Below are 19,994 nucleotides of genomic sequence, written 5' to 3'. Positions count from 1 at the left end.
TGAGAAAGATGGACCAAGGGCATGCCATATATTTCTTTAGTGTTTGTTGTTGTTGGTTTTGGCTTAACTTGTTTTGGAGGGTTAGAAGTTCTTTGCATGCTTATCAAAGTTATGGACCTTATTCCCAGAAAAAAAATACCATTAGATACATACATACAAAGTTTTGTATGGAGCCCAGTTTAAGAAACTCTTTTTTAGATAGGGACTAAGGGGGGCACCAAGCCAAACAAAGTTGTTGGTGCTGTTATCATTACTGTTAGTGTTCGTTATTATTAACTTATTATTTTATTAACTTAATATTTTAAGTTAGAGATGTAGAGACCAAAAAGAAATGTAAGGAGGGAAGAAAAGTTAGCTTGGAAAGAGTTGTGTTAAATGGACAGCTTCTGATCTAACATGAGGTCACTGCTGAGTCTCAAAAGGAAGCACTATCTTTCCTAAATGCTTTGGAGCATTTTGTGTCTTCTCACTGTTCTTTATTCTTTGATTAAAATATTGATATATTATGTGCACCTGTCCTTAGCTTTGTTGTTAAAACGTCCTGGCAACCACAAGAAAACATGCCAGCTTATAATAACTCTCTGCCTATTTAATAATCCCTAGCATTTCCTGAAAATAGAATTTCAGTATCTAGAACTTTTGATTTGGAAAATGAAACAGCTCTTGTTAGTTCTAATAGAGGAAGACAGCTTGATTTCCAACACTCTCTTTTAATTTGGGTTTTACCAGCCAGTGATTTTATTGAAAGTGAAATTCATATTCCTGTTTAGCTTTAGCTTCTCAACTCTAAAATGGGAAAAATCACAGCTTCAGTAACAGAATTGAGAATGAGGTCCTGACATCTTTCTTAAAAGGAATTTGGATAAGGCTTCAAGGTAAATGCTTGCAAATTACTCACACTATATGCCTACACACACACACAAACAGGTTTAGAAAACCTTGTTGAATTCAATGAAATAATTAGGTATGAAGAAAATAACTGGAGCTTTTATTGCCGGATTCTTTTCAACATGGTCCAGACTTGCTCTAAGGCAATGAGAGGGGTGTGGGGTAGGGGATAAGGTTATGTCTAAAAAGGAATTCATGTGCTCAAGATTTCTTTATCTTTGTGAAGGAATGTTGCACTTTCTTGAGCAACCGAGAGAGGGGTCCATCCAGGGTCCATAATTTAAATGGAAACTTTCACAAATGTCCAGAGCCCTTGGTGTTCTGTAAACGAAGGGGGAGAATGTCCTCAAATTCCTTGCAGCAGGAACCCACCAAGGTGGCTCAGCCTTGACTTGGAAATGGAACAAGTACATCTACAAAAGGACAAGGGATGACGTTTGCACCATAAATCTGAAGAGAACCTGGGAGAAGCTTCTGCTGGCAGCTTGTGCTTTTGTTGTCACTGAAAACCCTGCTGATGTCAGTGTCACATCCTCCAGGAAAACTGGCCAGCGAGCTGGGCTGAGGTTTGCTGCTGCCATTGAAGTCACTGTTATTGCTGGTTGCTTTACTCCTGGAAGCTTCACTCACCGGATCCAGGCAGCCTTCCAGGAACTTTGACTTTCAGTGGCTACTGATCCCAGCGCTGAGCACCAGCCTCTCAGAGATGCATTATGTTGACCTGCCTGTCATCGCTCCGTGTAGCACAGACTCTCCCTCTGTGCTATGTGGACATTCCATCCTGTGCAACAATACAGAGAGCACCTGGGAGGTCTGATCTCAGCAGTGTGGGGCTGGGAAGGCCTGTGCATGCACGGGCACCATCTCCCATGAGCACCAGAGGAAGATCATGCCTGATCTCCCCTTCTACAGAGAGCTTGAGAGATGAAGAGAAAGAGCAGGCCACTGCTAAAAAGACTGTGACTCAAAAGGAAGTTCTAATTTAGCAGGGAAAGAGTGTTGCTTTACAAAGTTTCCTTTCTCTTGATGTCTAAATTGCAAGGTTCACAACAAAGACCCCTCCCCCTGCCCTGTCAGTCTACTTCATGTGAAGAGGGGTAGAAATCGCTTAGGAAAAATACGAGTGCCTCCTGATAATATTGTGTATATATGGTCACGAGTCATCTGGAGTCTGGGTTCAGCCTGTACCCCTGGTAGCCACTTAGAGCCCCATCCAAGCTGGGATCTTCCTAAACGGTGATACAGAAAGGAGACAAAAGTAGGCATCTCAGCATTCAAAACAGGTGAGTGTAAGTCCCAGCCACCCTATGACTGGCCGAACAGACTAAAAAGTCACTTTACTTCCCTGAACCTTGATTTCTTCGATTGTAATACGAAGGTAATAATATCCAACTAATGGCTTCAGTGTGATGGAGGTCTCCAATCAACTCAGCTCCATCTTTCCTGGGCTCCCCTCCCCCCTTCCTCTCCCTCTTGAGTCACAGCCAAGAATTGCCAGGCCTGTTCCTGGTCAAGTAGGAAGAATTCTGTTTGTCTTATACAAACTCAAGGCAGAGAGTACCCTTCTGGATGGGAGGCTGAAAATCCACAGGACTGGGAGATTACATTTTAGACATTTCATTTATTCTCTTTCCCTCTCTACTTTCTTCCCCCGTTGTACAATACAGGCAGTATTCCCTCAACATATGCAAATTTGCTTTAAAAAAATTATTTCTACAGGTGTATGTGGATTGATTCAGAAAAGAGAAACAGTGGTAGCACAGAAAAGATTTTTTCAACTGTAGGATTCAGTTCAGAAAGGGAGAGTTTTTTTCATGATGAGCTAACATCTGAATACTTGCTAAGTGCCAGGCACTATATTCCACACATTTAACACATCATTCATCCTCACAACATCATGAAGTGAGTAGTTCTACTGGTAGACAAGGAAAGTGAGGCACAGAGAGGTTTTGTAAATTACACAAAGTCACACAGCTAATATGTGGTAGTACTAAGATTTAAGCCCAGGCTAATCTAGTTTCAGGACACTACATGTTCTCCACCAGTTCAGCAGCTGATTCATCTCCTGTCCCCAGAGGCTCAATATAAAGAAAACTGAGGGAAGATAAATGGGAAAACATAAATTAGAAGAAAATGAATCATGAAGGACATTTGAAATAGATATTGAGCTTATGTAATTGAAATTTGATGTTTTTTCAAATATTCATAGCAGACACACTAATATTTCATTTGTGGATCGGAAACTCAGTCTGATCGGCCTTGATGTCCTAAGTAATGATGTCACGAGGCCAGCTGAGACTCCTGATAAAGTGTTTGGGGGTTTGCTTTGTTTCTCTGTGCTCATATCCCTTTACTAAAAGAGAGTCTCAAGGTTTCTAAGGATGGCCAGAATATCCAGTCTGCTTTCTTTGCAGGGGAAATACTTCCAGTATGAGAAAGATGAAGTGGACATTTTCTTGGCTGCATTTTTGATGAAGTTCCTCTATTGGGAATACCTACATTTCTCTTTCCTGGATGAGACTTCTAGAATTTTCTTTTTTTTACATAAAAGCGGCCATTTTATTTCTGTCCTTTCTATGGTTGTGAAGAAGGTGAGGTCAAAGGATTTCGGTTCTCACACTTATCTAGAAGAAGCCAATCTGGGACTCAAACCCCGTTCTCCTGACACCCTATCCTGTTCTGCCATTCAACCACATGTGTTTCTTTCTCTTACACACAGGCTCTTTTTGGCCACCAGTAAACACACTGACCTTTGAAATATGGAAAGAAAAGCGCTTTGAAATAAAACTGGCACAAACAGCAGTTAGACAGCCGTCATCTGGAGGCCGAAACAAAGAGGGGCATAGTTTTCAAGCTGTCTTCATAATTACACGAAGCAGTTATCACTCAGGCCCCAGTCTGAGCCTTACCCCCCAAATAAACAGCCGAGGTTTGGGAAGCACATAAGCCACTTTGTTGCTCTAGCATGTTGGGGGGTGGGAAGTCCCCTCCTCGCCCCTCTCCCCCCCACCACGCTAAAAATCACATGTGGCTGGGACTGTTTTCCAGAGCTCCAGGCTCTTTCCTTTCTTCCTTCCCCATTAAACCCCTCTGCTCTTCTTGGCAAAAGCCTTCAGGTGAGGTAAGTGCCAATTAACAACAAAGAGCTTGATGTATTTCTAGTTTATGACTTAAGCTGGGTTCTCATGAAATATATTCTTCTTCTCTGGTCCACACGCCTCCATGTGCAAAGAGCAAGGATTCTAAGTGTGGTTAAAATTCAGTTCATTTTTGTTACCACCCGAAAAGTGATTTTTCTTCTGGGGATTTGCTCAAATAGAAAACCAGACAGAGAAACCCCAGGAAAAAAAATAAAATTTAAAAAACCTAACTGTAAATATCAGTGGCAAAGGAGTAGGAGCTGAGCAAATTGGGGTTTTAGAAAATATGGTCTTAAATTTCTCATGGATATTTTGGCTATAAATGTAGCCAGACTTCAGAATGAGGAGGAGGGATGAGAATTATCTAGCCCAAAGGATCTCTAAAGCCTTTACCAGTTTTTAAAATTTGGATTGTATTTTTTTAATCCCATGAATGGTTTCAATCACGCTTCAATCATTTGAGTGTTATCCAGTCAATTTATGAAAAATATTTTTGGGACTTGTTCCTAAGTCACAGAGCTCTGAGATCTGACCAATAAAATGATCTGATTTGGCATTGCAGACCCTTAAAGACCCAAAGATTTGGCAACAGGAATATACATGGGTTAAAATACACTTCAAAAACAATTCCTCTAATTCTTAACTGTATAGTCCTCAGTTGTTTAAGATTATTAGTGCCGATGGAATTTAGCAAAAGGAATGACAGATGCATATTGAAATGCAGGCAAATACGTTATGCAAGCCACATTTTAATATAATTTTTGCATTCATAATTTTAGTCTCGTGATTTGTATTTTCATTTGCTTGGGAACAATGATTTTCTTCTTTCCCTGCTTGGAAAACAAGGCAAGACTTGTTTCTACCAGCATCCTAATAGTCTTCCTGAAAAAGCAGCAAACTGGCTAGTTCAGGAACTGCTTTCTACCACCTGCATACAAGCTTCTTACAGAGCAGCTGCATTTACAATACATGGGAAAGGTGAAAATATGCAATCAGTCAATTGCTTTGTTGCATCGTGGCAGGTAATCATCTGTTTTTGTTGTTGTATTAAAATTGAACAGACAGCTTTTTAAAAAAATAGACTGTTTAAATATACAATCTCTTTTCAAATGGAGGTGTGACCAAGTGCCTGCTATAAACCCACCAAATCCCATTCCCTTTTAATCCAGAGTCGCAGACAGAACACATATTCCAGCTTCCCGGCAATTTCTGGTTAGTGGAATGTGGGCCAAAGTAATTTACACAATGTCCAAGTCTGGCCACTAGAATCTACTGGGCAACCTCCAGTGGGGCTCTTCCCTTGCTCCTGACCTCCTGGCTAGACATGGAGGATCAAGTGGAGAACTTGGGAAAGAGCATAAGGAGGAGCCTCTGAATGGAAGGGGGTTAGGTCCTGGAATAAAACTGTGTAGTGCAGACTCGCTGCCCCCGTCAATCTCCCCTGACCAATGACTCACAATAGACTATGACACATACTCATTGTGTGGTGGCCAGCCTCCAGTGGTTGCATCTCCTGGTATTCATATCTTTGTGTCACCTCTTCCACAGTTCCAGGGTTGGTCTGGGGACCACTAGCATATGACAGAAGTGATGTTATGTCACTTCTGAGATTAGGTTATGAAAGACTTTATTTCTGTCTTCAGCGCTCTCTCATTCATTTTCTCTCTCTCCATTCTCACTGGGATTACTTGGGGTCTGCAATAACTTGGGGTCACTTAGGCCACCTGTGGAAATGCCCACATGGTAAGGAACAGAGACCTTTCTCAAACAGTCAGCAAGGGTTTGAGGCCTGTCAATCATCAAGTAAGTAGCTTAAAAAAGAATTCCTCAGCTCTAGCTGATTCTTTTTTTTTTTTTTTTTTTTTTGTTTTGGATTTTTCCGAAGCTGGAAATGGGGAGAGACAGTCAGACTCCCACATGCACCCAACCGGGATCCACCCGGCACGCCCACCAGGGGCGACGCTCTGTCCCTCCGGGGGGTCACTCTGTCGCGACCAGAGCCACTCTAGCACCTGGGGCAGAGGCCAAGGAGCCATCCCCAGCGTCCGGACCATCTTTGCTCCAATGGAGCCTCGCTGCGGGAGGGGAAGAGAGAGACAGAGAGGAAGGAGAGGGGGAGGGGTAGAGAAGCAGATGGATGCTTCTCCTGTGTGCCCTGGCCAGGAATCGAACCCGGAACCCTTGCACGCCAGGCCGACGCTCTACCACTGAGCCAACCGGCCAGGGCACTAGCTGATTCTTGAAATGACTGCAACTCCAGCAAATAACTTGAATACAACTTGGTGAGAGACACTGAGCCAGAACCACCCAGCTAAGCTACTCCTGGATTCTCGACCCTCAGAAATTGTGTGAGATAATAAATAAATGTTTGTTGTTTTGAACTGCTAAGTTTTAGGGTCTTATGCTACAAAGCAATAGATAGCTACTTCAAACGTCAATAAAAAGTAAACCTCTACTGAGACACTGAGACATTGGGACTGTTTGTTACAGTGCTTAAACACTGACTGATACAGAGTTCAAGGCTTTCAGCAACTATGGACATACTATGAGCAGCATCCTAAGATTTCTAAGGGCAAAGGCTTTGGTTTGCTCTTTTTTTAAAAAATATCACTTCCTAACACAATGCCTGGGCAAGAGTAAACACTAAACAAATGACAAAATAATGAAGGTGGCTTTTGGTAAGATGCTTAATGTTATTCTGTACATGGTATGTGCAAAGTCAAAAGAGAAATTACCATTTTAAGGTTAGATGGGATCAACTTAGCTTTATTCAGGGTCAGAAAAATTCTGGGATTCTATTCTTATCAAATGCACAGGTTGTGGTTTACCAGACTTTCATGTAAAGAGGTGAAAAACACAGTCATCTAATTATGTTTTTATTTGCTATATTTGTGTTTCCAGATGATATTGCTTATGATTGTATGGGCCAGGTGCTGTTCTAATAAATACATGTGTTAATATGTTTAATTCTTATAACAACCTCATCAAGTGTGTGCTGTTGCAAGAGTAGGTAAACACTGTCCTTGCCTTATCCCATGACCACATTAAAATGATAACTAAAGAACAGCCATCATTGAGAACTGCCTGAACTCTAGCTAAACAGAACTTCCATAACAGAACATAAAGAGGAAGACACATCGACATGCAGGAGGGGCAGAGACACGAAACAGGCTGGTCTCACACCTACACGTGGTGGTTAAAAACAAGAAGTGTCTCAACTGCAGTCCACCCTGAAAATTGAGGGGTCCCAGCTCCACAGTTGGATCCCCAGCCCAGGGTTCCAGTACCAGGAATATATGTCCATATAAGTTCTCACTGTGAAAAGCAGTGGGAGTTGCGGCTGAGTGAGGCCAAGAGTTGTTGGAACCCTACGCTTCTCTTCAGGGACCCACTTACAGACTTATTTTCTGACAGACTTGCTCTGAGCTCCCATGCTGAAGACATAGCTCAGAAAATATGAGGAACATATAAGGAGGAGCTGAACTGTCTCATTTCAGGCAGAGGGCTAGAGGGACAGCTTTCTCCCAGACTGAATGCTAGGAGAAGCCCTTGTTTCTTTTCTGATCCCTCCTTATGAAGGAACATGTAGGCTCCACATCTGAGTTTCCATCAACCAACCTAACACTGTTCACCCAGCCCAAAGACCTTGCTTCACCCAAGTCATTTCCAGTGACTTTTCCATATAAATGGCCTGTCTTGCCTCATGCTGCTGACTTTCCTAAAATTTTTCAAAAGTTCACAACCCCCAAATATGCAGCATCTGGTCTCAGAGTGTCTCTTACCTTTTAATAAGCAGCCTCAAGCCTGGCACTAGTGGCAGCCAATCTTGATTCACAGCTTGGCCTTTCCCAGGCACCATCAAGCCCAGGAAAAAGAAAAAGTAATCCAAAAATTGGGGTTAGTTTATAGGGCCTCTGGTACAACTTCAAGTGTACTAATATTTGCACCATGGGGGTGCTGGAAAGAGAAGAGAGAGCAAGAAATTGAAAACCTATTTGAAGAAATAATGATAGAACTTCCTTAACCTGGTGAAAGAAATAAACATACAAGTCCAAAAAGTGCTGAGAATCCCAAACAAGATGAACCTAAAGAAGTTCAAACCAAGTCATATCATAATTAACATACTAAATGGTAAAAACAAAGAAAGAATCCTGAAAGCAGCAAGAGAAAATCAGTTAGTTACCTACAGGGGAACTCCCATAAAACTTTCAGTTGATTTCTCAACAGAAACTTTGCAGGTCTAAAGGAAATGGCATAAAATATTTAAAGTGAAGAAAAGCAAAGACCTAAAAAATTACTCTACCCAGCAAAACTATTATTTAGAATTGAAAGAAGATAAAAGAGCTTCCAGACAAGAACAAGCTAAAGAAGTTAATCACCACCAAAAAAGTATTACAAGAAATGTTAAAGGGTCTCCTTTAAGAAGAACAAAAAAATTAAAAATACAAACAATGAAATGTCATGAACTACATACCTTTCAGTAATTACTTTAAAAGTACATGGATTAAATGCTCCAATAAAAAGACATAAGGTACCTGAATAGATAAGAAAACAAGCTCCATATGTACACTGCCTACAAGAGACCCACTTCAGACCAAAAGACACACACAGATTAAAAGTAAAGAAATGGAAAGAGATATATTATGCAAATGCAAATCCAAACAATCAAAACAGGTGGGATAGCAATTCTTGTGTTAGAAAAAATAGATGTTAAAACAAGTGACAAAGAATAACCGAGTAATTCCACTTTTGGTATATATCTGAAGAAACTCAAAACACTAATTCAGAAAAATATTTGCATCTCTCTGGTCATTGCAGCCTTCTTTACAATAGCCAATATATGGAAGCAACTTAAGTGTCCACTGATAAACAAATGGATAAAGAAGAGATGGTACATATATTTATATATAAGGGAATATTACTCAGCCATATGAAATCTTGTCATCTGCAACAACATGACAGGGGTATTATGCTAAGTAAAATAAATCAGGCAAGGAAAGACAAATACCATATGATTTTACTTATACATAGAATCTAAAAACAAAATAAATAAACAAACAAAACAAAACTCATTAATGTAGAGATCATTTTGATGATTGCTTGATGGGAGAGGAATTGGGGAAAGGGGGAAAAAAGAGGAAGGGGCTAAGATATGCAAATTGCCAGTTATAAAAACAGTTACAGGGACGTGAAGTACAGCAGGGAATATAATCAATCATATTATGATATAATATCTATGTATGGCATCAGATGGGTACTAGATTTATTAGGGGTGCTCACTTCGTAGGTTATATTAAGGTGACCAGTCATCCTCCTTTAGGGAGGAGAGTCCTTTTGTAAGTTCTGTCATCCCTCAAAAAGTGTCCTCCTACATGTCCTCCTTTTTGATATTGGAAGATTAATCTGTAAATGTCTATATTCAATTGATGCAGAGTCAATCCATTGCGTGTGATGTGACGTATTTGTATTTGACATGACGATTCATCAAAGATCAATACAGTGCGGCGAGACATGATTACAAGATGCATGTGCTCCTCAGGGGAGACCTTGAGAGATCATGCAATATACCAACCATGCAGATGGCTTTGTGTACTTCTTACTGAAACATGACACATAGCACATACGACATTGTAGACATGATGATTTCTTTCTCAGTGAATATTCAATCATAGAGAGGTAAGCACAATTTACGTAAAATTCAATATGAAGGATATTTCTTGTTCAGAATTTTTAATATATTGTTACAAGATGATACATTGACAAAAATATTTATTCAACGAATATTCTTACAATTATTATTAAAAATTAATAAGCATTTAAGCATAATTACAATATAAAATATTAAAAATGTTTTTATTATGCATTTATCATATTATAGCATATTATTGTTGCAATGAATAAAATGTTTCTTTTATTTATGATATTGTGTTCTTCAATTTATTTTTGTCCTCCTTTTCATTGTAAAAAAGTTGGTCACCTTAATTTTTAGAAGTCTAATCACTATGTTGTACACCTAAAACTAATACAACATTGTGTGTAAACTGTAATTGAAACTCAAAATTAATAATAAAAAAGGGTATTGTTGCTCCTCAGACTTAACTGATGAGAAAATAGTCTCAGTAAAGTTAAGCACCCTGTCTCAGGTCTCAGGTCACAGAGACGTTCCATAGCAGAGACTGTGCCTGATCTCTGGACTTGCAAACTTGCAATGACCATGAGGTCACCTATTATACTGTATGTATTGTTCCCTGAATTCAATTCTCAAAAGAGATAGGACAAAAGTGTGAAATGTAGGAAAGGGCCACTATATCAATGGAGTGGATTAAAAGATAGCCCTGTGAGGACAGAATAGAATTATCAAGACTTTTAGGTCTTAAGAGGTTCACATTAAGAAAGGCTATGATCAGAGTTTATAAAGTCCCAGAAGATAAGAAGTTCTTCATCCAAACTAATACACATCACGGGGATGGTTTCTCCCTTGAAACTTTTTCGGGATGGTTTGGGAGGACTTAAATAAAAGCTGCTTGTAGATGGCGGGATCCATCTCTCTTTGCCTTCTCGTCAGCCATACAGCGACTAGGTTGATAACCTCAGAGGCTGTTACGGAGAATAACACCCAGAACCACAGGGCACCCTGTGCCATGTGGAGCAGCCAGGAGGGGGTTTGGCCTCCCTACCAATTGACAAAAACCTTCATAACAAATTGCTCCCAATGTCTGTAAATCAGCACTAGCCTCCAAGAACTCAGAAATGTGCCAAAGAAGCACCGGAATGGATAGATCTCTAACCCTTTCTGCCAGCCCCTTTTTTGCTTTTTTTTTTATAATGGAAATGTGCATAATACATCATTTATGAAAATTTTTTTACAACATTCTGAGTACATATTTGCTGCAGGCAGCTCTCTGAGTTCTTGCAGCTCAACGTTTTGGGAAAGAGTGTGGAAGACACTGTTTATAAGGAACACTGCCAGTGGGCTAATGAGAATTTTTCATGACTCTTGGATGTTTGCAGAACAAAAGACTTTTGAAACTCGATTCTCAGGCTGACCTAGAGTCTGGAGACCAAGATGATGACTTGTGGAAAGAAGCTGTGGATTACATAGAAAAACCTTGCTTATTCTGACTTTTCTGAATTTTGGTTGTCAAAATATGGTCCTCTCAACTTTAGAGAGTGAGACAGATTTTTAATTGTTGTGACAGTTGATGCTGTGTCATTTCAAATTTCTCACTTCATAGGGGAATGGGTTTTCTAAAGAAATCAATGATGCATTAACCTTTTGCAAGGAGAATATTAAAATTGTGTAGACTAATATTGTATTCTAAAGAATGTGGAAAGACTGTTGACATCAAAAGAAATTAATACGTTCATTTACAAATAACTTTAAATAATTTAAGCAGGCCTCAAGGATGTAATTGTAACAGGAACTAAGTTTGAATTCTTATACATGAGAACAAGACCGAATACTTTGTCATCATCCACAACTCAGAATATTCATATATTCATGCTGGTGACTGTTCTTTCCCCATCATTGTGAACTGATGGAGTTTTGCTCGAGAAATAAGGAGCCTACATTTATGCATCCTCATACTCCATTCCAGCTGTGGCTTACAAAATCAATCCCTTGGCACTAATTCAACACTTGTAGACTTTTCCATTAGAAAAAAAAATGTGTGTGTGTGTGTGTGTGTGCGTGTATCTGTGTGTGTATTAGAAAAACAGCCAATCTGGGCTTGAGAAGATCCCCCTCCCCATTATGTCACATGTTCAATCTGCATCTTTTCCTTTAAATATTCCTAAGGGAGTAGACATTTTGAGTTGGAAGAAGAGGTGAGGAAGACACAAGATAGGGAGGAAGCCAGTGAATGGAGAGGAAGGTGAGAAGCAGGTGCAGGCAGAGTGCCTGCTGAGTGCCGACCCAGGGGCTCCCGGGGGAAGGTCCTGGTGGCCTGGCCCCTCTGGGGTCCCTGTTTTCTTTGGGCTGGCTTTCAGCTTTCTTTACATGCTTATTTTCACAACCAAACAATACTTTTTATTTCTATCCTGACAACACACCTATTATTTTAATGCTTAACAACATTAGTAGAGAAACTGCCCCCCAGTGGCACCTCCTGCTTTCTATAGTGTTTGTTTTTTATCCAACAGCGCACAGACGCCTGAAAAATCTGTTTAAAATACAAATTTGATCACATTACCCCCCTGCTACAAAATGGTTTCTCACCCACCGTTTCTCAATCCTACGTTGGCTTTCAAGGTTCTACATGACCCGCCTCCAGCCTACCTTTCAAACATTGTATTTGTCATTGTCACTCTCCTTCTCAGCTCCTCTCACAGGGCACCTAAACAATGATACTCTCTCCTCTGATGTCCTCTCCTCACTTTCCTCCCTGCCTGCCACTCTCTCTCCATCAACCACCCCACCTGTGGTATTGACTGCTTGATGAAACTGGTTCGCACTGGTTCGGCAGAACCAGTACCTAATTTTTTGTTGAGTTTGGCAAACTGGTTGTTAAAATGGCACTTGTAATCAGGGTTCTCTCTAAAGTGGGTGCCTGAGCAGCTGCCCAATGTAGAAATCACAGATTTACATTCTTTACTCTTTTTTAACATTCATCTGCACAACACCATATTCTAAGCGCCTGTAGTAATGTTCATTCCGTCCATAGGTGAAAAAAGTTTGATGAAGCCATGCTTGTAGTGTTTATTTATTCATTTCATAAAACTCATTATATATTTGATGAAATACTACATTTTAATTCCCTCAGGTTTGTCACTTCAATAAACACACTTATAATGTAAAAAGAAAAATTGCCAAACAACCAGGGGGTGACAAGTTGTTGTGTCAGCTTTGTGTTACACCCAAAGTTCCTCCAAAATATTTTGAGTGTGCTGGTGTTCCCCCAAATGGTGAAACCAATAGGAAACTAGGACACAATGAACCAACAGAAATATAGATTTCAACAGCTATCTTATTGCCCATTTTGGAAGCCGTGGAAGAATGCTCACAATTTTCTTGTGACAAAAAGGTTTGTTGTACACATTACTTGATTGTATTTAATCTGCATAGCCTATGCTATTTATTAATTCAGCCTAGAAATTTTTGTTTAGTATTGATAAAATGAAGAAAATGTATGTTACATTAATATTTTTCATTAATATTTAAAAATTTCTTATAATATAATCTAGTTTTGTGTACCTTCTTTATTGTTCTTTTTTTTAAATAAATTTTTATTAATGTTAATGGGGTGACATTAATAAATCAGGGTACATATATTCAAAGAAAACATGTCTAGGTTATCTTGTCATTTGATTATGTTGCATACCCCAATCGCTCAGAGTCAGATTGTCCTCCATCACCCTCTATCTAGTTTTCTTTGTGTCTCTCCCCCTCCCCCTTTTCCTCTCCCTCCTTCCCTCTCGCATCCTCCCTCCCCCCACCCCTAGTAACCACCACACTCTTGTCCATGTCTCTTAGTCTTGTTTTTATGTCCCACCAATGTATGGAATCATGTAGTTCTTGTTTTTTTCTGATTTACTTATTTCACTCTGTATAATGTTATCAAGATCCCACCATTTTGTTGTAAATGATCTGATGTCATCATTTCTTATGGCTGAATAGTATTCCATAGTGTATATGTGCCACATCTTCTTTATCCAGTCTTCTATTGAAAGGCTTTTTAATTGTTTCCATGTCTTGGCCACTGTGAACAATGCTGCAATGAACATGGGGCTACATGTATCTTTATGTATCAATGTTTCTGAGGTTTTGGGGTATATACCCAGTAGAAGGATTGCTGGGTCATAAGGTAGTTCTATTTTCAGTTTTTTGAGGAACCACCATACTTTCTTCCATAATGGTTGTACTACTTTATAGTCCCACCAACAGTGAATGAGAGTTCCTTTTTCTCCACAGCTTCTCCAACATTTGCTATTATCTGTCTTGTTGATAATAGCTAATCTAACAGGTGTGAGGTGGTATCTCATTGTAGTTTTGATTTGCATTTCTCTAATAACTAATGAAGATGAGCATCTTTTCATATATCTGTTGGCCATTTGTATTTCTTCCTGGGAGAAGTGTCTGTTCATGTCCTCTTCCCATTTTTTTTTTTTTGTATTTGTATTTTTCTGAAGCTGGAAACAGGGAGAGATAGTCAGACAGACTCCCGCATGCGCCCGACTGGGATCCACCCGGCACACCCACCAGGGGCTACGCTCTGCCCACCAGGGGGTGATGCTCTGCCCCTCCGGGACGTCACTCTGCCGCAACCAGAGCCACTCTAGCGCCTGGGGCAGAGGCCAAGGAGCCATCCCCAGCGCCCGGGCCATCTTTGCTCCAATGGAGCCTTGCCTGCGGGAGGGGAAGAGAGAGACAGAGAGGAAGGAGGGGGGGGGTGGAGATGCAAATGGGCGCTTCTCCTATGTGCCCTGGCCAGGAATCGAACCTGGGTCCCCCCGCACCCCAGGCCGACGCTCTACCGCTGAGCCAACTGGCCAGGGTCCTCTTCCCATTTTTTATTGGATTGTTTGTTTGTTTCTTGTTGAATTTTATGAGTTCTTTATAAATTTTGGATATTAGGTCCTTATCTGAGCTGTTGTTTGAAAATAACATTTCCCATATAGTTGGCTGTTTATTTTGTTGTCAGTTTCTCTTGCTGAGCAAAAACTTCTTAGTCTGATGTAGTCCCATTCATTTATCTTTGCCTTCACTTCCTTTGCCTTTGGAGTCAAATTCATAAAATGTTCTTTAAAACCCAGGTCCATGAGTTTAGTACCTATGTCTTCTTCTATGTACTTTATTGTTTCAGGTCTTATGTTTAGGTCTTTGATCCATTTTGAATTAATTTTAGTACACGGGGATAAGCCATAGTTGAGTTTCATTATTTGCATGTGGCTTTCCAGTTTTCCCAGCACCATTTGTTGAAGAGGCTTTCTTTTCTCCATTGTGTGTTGTTGGCCCCTTTATCAAAAATTATTTGACCATATATATGTGGTTTTATTTCTGGGCTTTCTATTCTATTCCATTGGTCTGAGTGTCTATTTTTCTGCCAATACCATGCTGTTTTGATTGTTGTGGCCCTATAATATAGTTTGAAGTCAGGTATTGTAATGCCCCCAGCTTCATTCTTTTTCCTTAGGATTGCTTTGGCTATTCGGGGTTTTTTATAGTTCCATATAAATCTGATGATTTTTTGTTCCATTTCTTTAAAAAATGTCATAGGAATTTTGATGGGAATTGCATTAAACTTATAAATTGCTTTGGGTAATATGGCCATTTTGATTATATTTATTCTTCCTATCCAAGAACAAGGAATATTTTTTCATCTCATTGTGTCTTTTTCGATTTCTCTTAACAATGCTTTGTAGTTTTTGTTATATAGGTCCTTTACATTCTTTGTTATGTTTATTCCTACAAAAAGATTACTAGAAACAATAAACCAATACAGTAAGGTCACAGGATACAAAATTAACATACAAAAGTCCATAGCCTTTCTATATGCCAACAATGAAATATTAGAAAACGAACTTAAAAAAATAATCCTCTTCACGATTGCAACAAAAAAATATTGTTCTTATTTAAATATTAAATGCATGAAATAATAAGCTACCTTTCAGTATATATTTTTTTATACTTAATACAGTCATTAGGGCAGAGAACCAGTTGTTAAATTACGTATTTGAATCCCACCCCTGAATGAAACCCTGTATCATTTTGCAAGATCCACATCTTCATCTTGGAAACCTTCTCCAGCCTCCCAAACACAGATGAACCCTTGTACCTTCAAGCCTGCACTGTGACAGGTGCAGTATTTGTTTTGTTATTTTAGCAACTGCTGTTTATACCATTTCAACTTTTATCAGTATTTCTCAAAGTATAGTCCCAAGAACAAGCATCAAAAATATCTGCCTATGAAAAGTGCTGATGATGTCTTGTTTCCATTTTATATTAGCTCTGTAGGTGACTAAAGTTTGAGAACTACTGGACTGAAGTTTAAACTCCTCAAGATCATCATTTATTAGTACATTGTTCATAACAAATGCATAGAAATAGTTAATTGCTCTGAGTCCCAGGTTGGGCTTCTGTAGCTCCTACTATGTGTGATGTTTGTGAAGCAGCTCAGACTCATTGTTGAGTCTTATTCACCATTGTATCTGTCTCAGATCCTATTCCAGGGCCCTGGGGCATCAGAGGCCCTAAATCAATGCTTTTTCACTGACCTAAAGACACCATGGCTTACAGAAGCTCTGTGTGCTGTGCAGAGAGCAGAGCAGAAACGCAGAAACGCAGCCTAAGCATCAACCCGATTAGCACGAGGCCTGTTCAGTTACCCTGGAGGAGGCACTCAGAGCAGGAGCATCCCTGGCAAGGCTCTGGTGTTTCTTTGTGGAAATCCTTCATGTGGGCTATGAAATCTCAAATCCAGATTTGATTAAGCCCAACTCCAAATCCCCAAGGCAAGTGTGTATCCACGGTCTTAATGTAATTATTGGAGCCACCTCTGTCTGTTACTTTCAAAAGGGCTGAGCCAGCACCCCATCCAATGACAATGACACCAACAAAATGAAGCCTGCATTTAATTCGGCACATCTCAGGCAGAGGATGTTTAAAAAGCTAGATCTGGCTCAGTTTTGAAAACTGAAGTATTAAATATATATATATATATATATATATATATATATATATATTTTTTTTTTTTTTTTTTTTAAAGAGCCCTTCTATTGTGAAGAAAAAGGGTGTGTCCCAAATTCTACAGTAAAAATCAAAGGGTTGCTTCTTTTGCTTTGGGCTGGATTGTTGTCTATCTGGAACTTCCTACTTCTGCCTTCAAATGATAATCTATCAATTTTCAGTTAACTCTTACTTAGAATTTTTAAAGGCAGAGCCCATAAACAACATGAACTATTGCAAGGGCTATGGACATTTAGATGAATGAGTCAGTAAATACAAGTGGAAACTTGGCTTCCCTTGCTTATACACACTTGAACAACGGGCAAAAAAAGTCAGGCCAGAACCAAGTCCCAAACCAAAGTAAGGCGCACGTTGGGATCTATCAAATTAAACCCAAATGCCGCAGCTTCACTGGGGCAGACCAGATTTTGCCACTGTGTTCTCAGAGGGCTGAGGGGTGGGGGCCTCTCCATCCCAGCTCAACCACAAGCCAGAGTTTCACTTTGTTCTGTGAAATTCAGAACACATTGGTTCTCCACCACCCCCACCCCCATCAAAATGTACTCCTGCCCTTACTTAAGGTTTGGCTAGAACTAAAATCTTAAAAGCCAAAGATAGCAGGGGGAAAGCAGATTTATTGTGAAATCTAACCTGAGTTAAAGCAAGACAGATCAGCAATCTTTTTCACCTTAGCTGGTGGTGAAGTCTAACCGATCCACATGGTTTGAGAACTTAACAAATGTCTGATAAGCTGTCAAACCGCTGAAAATTTAGTTTTGCTTTTCACCCTATGTATATAAAAATGATTTCAAAGTTCTTCACATCCCAGAAACTTCCTAGAGCAGGACCAACAAGTCTGAGGAGACACAAGTCTTTGGTTGACTCTAGAACCAACCTCATGTTTCTGGGACTCTTGAGATTAGCCCAGGTCAGATACCTAGAGGCTGTAATGGGGTTTACTGCTTTTGTGATACTGCACCAGACTTACCACAAAATCAATTTCAAACCAATGTCTTCTACAGGAGAGTGGGAAAAGCAGATGGCTTTCACCATTTTGTTGTTGTTGTTCCTATACCAAATCTAATACCAGACATGGCAATGACATTGAGGCAGGGGCCCCAGCAGCAGCTGCCACTGAGATGCTTGTTTTAAATAGCAAACACTCTTTTACACATAAATTAGATATAGTTCATGCCTTTCAGGCACTCCCTTGCTTAAATACACCCATGGTCTCCTTCTCTCTTGGGTTACAAATGATATCCAAACTTATATAAGTTTCTTCCAGCTTGCCTTCACTTACTCCTCCACGATCTCATCATTTCTCCCATGCATTCCACCCTCTAGACCAATGGTTGGCATACATTTTCTGTAAAAAGCCATATAGTAAATATTTTAGGCTTCTGGCCGTGTGGTATCTGTCACAACTATTCAACTCTGCTGTTGTAGAACAAAGGCAATCACAAATAACAACATAAATGAGTGTGCATGGCTATAGTTCCATAAAACTTTACTTAAAAAAAAAAAGACAAGTGGTGGGATTGATTCGGTCCCCAGGCTGTAGTTTGCCAAAACCTGTTTTTGATAAACCAGATTTATTCTTTAGTAGGTGCTGATTTCTTCTGCCTGAGAGCATTGGTCCTTTTCTCCCAGCTCAAATAAACAAATTTTTTTAAAATTAATTATGGATTGGAAGACTATTATGTGCCAATTACTGTCTTAGAATCTAGAGGTACAACAGTGAAAAAAAAAGATAATATTTGCTGCTGTGATAGAGTTCAGATTCTAGTGGAAGTAAATAGGCAATAAACAAGTAGGAAAAGCATAATGCCAGGTGGAATTAGGATAAAGAAAAATAAGGCAGGATTAGGGGATGAAAATGCTATTTTTAATAGAGTACTCAAGGAAGGCCACTTTGATGAGACTATGGAAGCAGAGATAGAAAATAAAGCAGCAGTTCAATCTATGTAGATATTTGAGGTAGGAAAAGCATTTCAGGTAGAAGGAACAGCAAGTACAAAGTGCTCTGGTTAGAGCACTTCTGACATTTTGGAGGAAGTGTTAGGAGGCCAGTATGGTAAGTGGAATAAATGGGTGGGGAATGAGATCAGAGAGGTAGCTGTAAGCAAGATTATGTAAGGCCTTGTAGGCCATGAAAAAGACTTTGATTTTTACTCTGAACAAGATTGGAAAGCATTAAAAGGTAGAGAGCAAGAGAGTGATATAATATGCCTTACATTTTAATAAGATTATTCTGACAGTTGTGTGTAGAACAGAGTATATAGGGCATCAAGAATAAAAGCAGAGAGACCTGATAAGAAGCTATTGCAATAATCCTGGTGACAAATGCTGTCCAGGGTAATAAGAGAAGAGGTGTTAAAGAGTTGTCAGATTTTGAATATATTTTAAAGGCTAAGTTGAAAGGTAGAGTATGAAGAAAATAGTTTAGAATAATGCCAACAATTTTGACTTGAGCAACTAGAAGGGTGACATTGCCATTTGTTGAGATGGAAAAAAACTGCAGGAAGACCAGATAGAATGGGAATAATCAAAAATTTTTAAAAATCATGTTATGTGTGAAATACCCGTTGAAGCTCTAAGTAGAAATGTGAAGCAGAAATGTTGAATAGATGCTTTGGAGGTTAGTGGGAATATTATGGACAGAGGTAAGTGCTTGGGAATTATCTGCCATAGGTAATATTTAAGGCTCTGAAATTAGGTAGAATCACTGAAGGAGAAATGAGAAGAGAATAGAGGTCAGGGGCTGATTTCTAGAGCACCTCAATATTCAGAATTTAGAAGGTTGAATAAGAGTCAACAAAGAAGACTTACAAGGAATGACCAGTGGGACAGGAAGTGAAGTAAGAGTGACCTTCCAGAGCCAAGTGAAGGAAATCTCTTAAGGAAGAGGAAATGGCCTGACCAGGTGGTAGCACAGTGAATAGAGCATTGACTTGGGAGCTGAGGACACAGGTTCAAAACCCTCAGGTCACTGGCTTGAGCATGGGCTCACCAACTTGAGTGTGGGATTGCTGGCTTGAGTGTGGGATCATAGACATGGCTGCATGGTCACTGGCTTGAGCCCAAAGGTCACTGGCTTGAAGCTCAAGGTCACTAGCTTGAGCAAGAGGTCACTGGCTCAGCTGGATACCCCAGGTCAAAGCACATATGAGAAAGCAATCAATGAACAACTATAGTGCCACAACTATCAGTTGATGCTTCTCATCTCTCTCCCTTTCTGTCTGTCTGTCCTTGTTTGTCTGTCTGTCTTTCTCTGTCTCTCTGTCTCTCTCTCTCTCTCTCTC

The 19,994-nt window shown here is 39.8% G+C and overlaps 1 non-coding gene across 1 annotated transcript; it reads right to left on the bottom strand.

The window, feature by feature from the left end:
* Positions 1–14,446: 14,446 nt before the first annotated feature.
* TRNAP-GGG (transfer RNA proline (anticodon GGG)) lies at positions 14,447–14,523 on the bottom strand. Its single transcript has one exon. It is a non-coding gene; the product is annotated as a tRNA-Pro (tRNA).
* Between the last annotated feature and the right edge of the window lie 5,471 nt (positions 14,524–19,994).

The sequence above is a fragment of the Saccopteryx bilineata genome, chromosome 2, assembly GCF_036850765.1.
Source record: "Saccopteryx bilineata isolate mSacBil1 chromosome 2, mSacBil1_pri_phased_curated, whole genome shotgun sequence".
Classification (NCBI taxonomy): domain Eukaryota; kingdom Metazoa; phylum Chordata; class Mammalia; order Chiroptera; family Emballonuridae; genus Saccopteryx; species Saccopteryx bilineata.
Note: the sequence above shows the minus strand (reverse complement) of the source record. Positions and strands in the feature narration are given on the sequence as shown.